Source organism: Arachis duranensis, chromosome 10, assembly GCF_000817695.3.
Source record: "Arachis duranensis cultivar V14167 chromosome 10, aradu.V14167.gnm2.J7QH, whole genome shotgun sequence".
NCBI classification, from domain to species: Eukaryota; Viridiplantae; Streptophyta; class Magnoliopsida; order Fabales; family Fabaceae; genus Arachis; species Arachis duranensis.
The window spans coordinates 8,965,527-8,969,525 of NC_029781.3; positions in this window are offsets into that span (position 1 = coordinate 8,965,527).

A 3,999-nucleotide genomic window follows, 5' to 3' on the forward strand; every position below is an offset into this window, starting at 1 on the left:
ACAACAAGAATAGAATCTAACAACAATTATTGAAAGGAATTAACAACAACAATCAAGGAAATCACAATTATCATGAATTACCTCAAATTGCATTACTGAAAGAAACAAAGGAAAAACAATCTATCCAAAACAAAATGAAGGATTACGATTATTAAAGCACATAACTAGAAAGAGGAAGAGGAGAAGATTAAGAATTGGTAAATGAAAAGTGAATCAAAGCATGAATTAAACCTAGATCTAAGAAGAGAGATTAACCTAAATCTAATCCTAATTCTAGAGAGAAGTGAGAGCTTCTCTCTCTAAAACTAACTCTAGACTAATCCTAATTATGCTATATGATCCCCTAGATTCAATAATTGCCTCCCCCTTCAATCATTGATCCTTTTATTCCTTCCTATCAGCAATTGGCGCCAAAAATGGGTTCAGAAACCCTCTCAAATCGCCAGGCACGTGTTGCATTAATGAAGTCATGTGCTGTCACCGGCGCGTGCGCGTCCCTGGTCGATTCTGTAATGTGCGCGCGAGGGCCTTGTGCGTGTGCGCGTGCTTGGCCAAGATCAATTCTTTTGTCTTTTGTGCTGACTTTGCTTCTTTGACTTTTTATGCTTCTCTCCACTTGTATGCTTCCTTCCTTGCTTCCTTTGATCCATGCCTAGCCTATTTCAATCCTGGAATTACTAGCAAACACATCAAGGCATCTTATGGAATCAAGGAAAAATTAGAATTCATCAAAATAAGGCTTTAAAAAGCATGTTTTTACACTTAAGCATAAATATGGGAGAGACAACAAAACCATGCTAATTCATAGGCTAAATGTGAGAAAAGGTTATCAAAACACTCTAAATTCAATACAAGATAAATCCTAAAAATGGGATTTATCAACCTCCCCACACTTAGACTTTAGCATGTCCTCATGCTAAAATAAGAAGGAACTAAGAGATGTGACATTTATTGAATGCAACTAAACTATATGAGTCCTATCTAAATGCAACTACCTAAAGTAAATGCAAATGCTTAGTTCAAACAAATCAATTCTCAAGAGAACATGTGTAAGCACAATAATTAGGGCAATAAGAGTTAAGTCCAAACCACAATTGTATTGAATTATAAAAGAAAATTCAAACTTGCAAGAATATAGATAATATGGGTGAATACATGTAATTGAACTTTTGAACCCTCGCCGGATGTGTATCCGCTCTATTCACTCAAGTGTTTAAGGGTTAATTCACTCAATTCTCTTCTATTCTAGCTTTCCAAGATTTGATTTTCTTCTAACAATCAACACTTATTCAATGTATGCATACATTCATCATGAGGTCTTTCATTTAGGTTGTAATGGGGTTAGGGTCAAGGTAGGATCATTTATGGTTAAGTGGGCTAGAGTTTGAATCTTGGATTAATATAGACTTTCCCACCTAACCTACATAATGACCTATACAAATTCAAACTAATCTAACTACTCATTCTTCACTTTTTCTTACATACTCATGCATTCTATTCTTTAATTCATAACACTTATGCATTGATTCCTTTTTTGTTGAACTTCACCTTGGGGCATTTTGTCCCCTTTTTATTATTTTTCTTCTTTTCTTTTTTTTTTCTTTTCTTTTTTTTTTTCTTTTTTTTATTCTTTTGTTTTTCTCATTTTCACTCTTATTTCTTTTTTTTTTCTTTTCAACTATACACAAGAATGTCAATGCATAAGGTTTTATACATTCAATCAATACATGAACATGTTCCCAATTCCAAAATATGAAAGTGTACTACCCTTTTTCATCCCATCCAATGTTCCCAAGCCTCACCGACTTTGAATAATAAACACTCTCACTAGCCTAGGCTAATCAAAGATCCAAACAAGGACTTTCATTGGTTTTCCGCCTTGGGCTTGTAATGTGCTAAAATGAGAATAAGTTGGTTAAGCATAGGCTCAAAATTGGCTAACAATGGGGAGTAAAAGGTAGGCTATTTGGGTAAGTAGGCTAATGAAATAATGGCCTCAATCATACAAATGCACAAATACAAGAAATAAATGGACATATAGAATCAAGCAAATCAAGGATCACAAAAAATTTCAATATTTGACTAAGCATTGTTGTGATTGAAAAATTCAAAAATTTTCTTAGTTCACCCTTTCCTTTTCTGCTTAAAACCAATTTCTCATGCAAAAGGGTGACTAAGTGTTTGCAATTCAAAGGATGATTTCTAATCACAACCACAAACTAAAAAGAAAGATATGCAAAGAGGTATAAAGAAAAATCCAGCTAAAAGTATGGAATCTATCATCTAAAACATCTAAAAATATCCATAAGCATCAAAATATCTAAAATCCAAAATAAGTAGTAAAAGTATCCAAAGTAAACTCAAAATGCATCAAAATATATACAAGAGATATGCAAAACTAAGAAAGTAGCCAAAATGTTCACCGGTTCCCTCCCCACACTTAAGATCAAGCATCGTCCTCGATGCTAAACCGGAGGATCAGTGGAAGGGACAACGGTAGGTGCTGAATCTGTCTGAGGCGGTGGGATCAGCTCCGCATGGGGCTGTGGTGGCTCTGTAGTGGCTGGGGCATCCTGCTGAGTCGGTGCCTCCGCATCCTCCTCCTGATGATCCGGCTCATCGGAGGCCGGAGAGTCGGGAAGCGGAGGTAACTCAGCACCCAGAGAAATAAGCGCCTGCTCCATCCGATCTAATCGGCGTCTGACATGGAGTCTCTCTCGCTCCAAAAACCGGAATAGACGCTGGACCAATAGGTAAGTAGGCTCAGGGACTGAAGGTGGAGCTGTAGATGAAGATGGAGCTGCTGCTGTAGAAGAGGATGGGGTTGCTGTAGGGGCTGATGGTGAAGGTGTCCCCACGACTGCTCTAGCTCTAGAACGGCGTCTAGCTGGGGGCTTCTCGTGCACCCAACCACCCCAAGGAATAGTAACCTCCTTGTCATCTGCATCAGGGGGTGGTGGTGTCACATCATCGTCCAGCCAGGGTACCTCAGTTAGGGACGCCAAACTCGTGACCAAAGTAGGAAATAGAAGTAGGCCACCGTGACCAAAGTAGGAAATGGAAGTAGGCCATGAATATGCGCCCGCCACATGCACTGTCGGATAAGTCGAGGAAAATAGACATCCTTCCCCTCCATTACACACCGAATCAGCAAAAGCATCTCCATAGGGATCTCAGAGAAGTGAGTGGTAGGCAAGACATAGTGGGCAAAGATCATCTGCCAAGTCTTGGCCTCTCTAGTCAAGTGAGCAAATAGCATCCCCTTAGGCTTGGTATTGTTTGCATCCATAACCCATGTAGCATCCGGTAAACCAATGATGCTCCTAAGTGCCTCATAATCAAAAGTCATGCTGTGTATGGCCAACTCGGCCTACTGATGGGCGCAAGTGCCATCAGGAATATGTCGGATCTCTCTACCCCTCACCTGAACCGAATCCAAAGTGGGACGGAAGAAGTTGCAGTAAAATTCCTTCACCCAAGAGATGTTAATATCCCCCAAATCTCTGTCAACAAAATCGAGACCCAACTCAAGGATCCGGCTAGTAATGGACCGTCTCACATCATTGGGTAGGAGCAATTTCTTCTCAGTATTTAGCTTCATTGTTCGATATTTGGAAAATCGAAGCTCACAGTAGAGATTGGAGAACTTGGTCGGATCCGTAGAAGGTAACTGCTGATTTTCTTTTTCTTCGTCATTCAGAGGATTCTTAGCATAGTTCTTATAAATGGAGGGAATAGAGGGTGTAGAGTGTTTCCTTTTCTTGGAGGCAGTGGCTATAGCTTTTCCTTTATCCGACATCCTGAAAAATATGATAGAATATAAGCAATAAAACACTTAGCATGTAACAAAGAAGGCATGTTCAGGATACATTTGGCTAAGAACAATCATGATGTTGAAATGAATATGCAAAGAATTGGTAACAAGTAAACATAAGTGAACAAGTAAACCAAGAATGCAAGCTTCATTAAAGTCAACAACTCTAACTCATTAAGCATAAA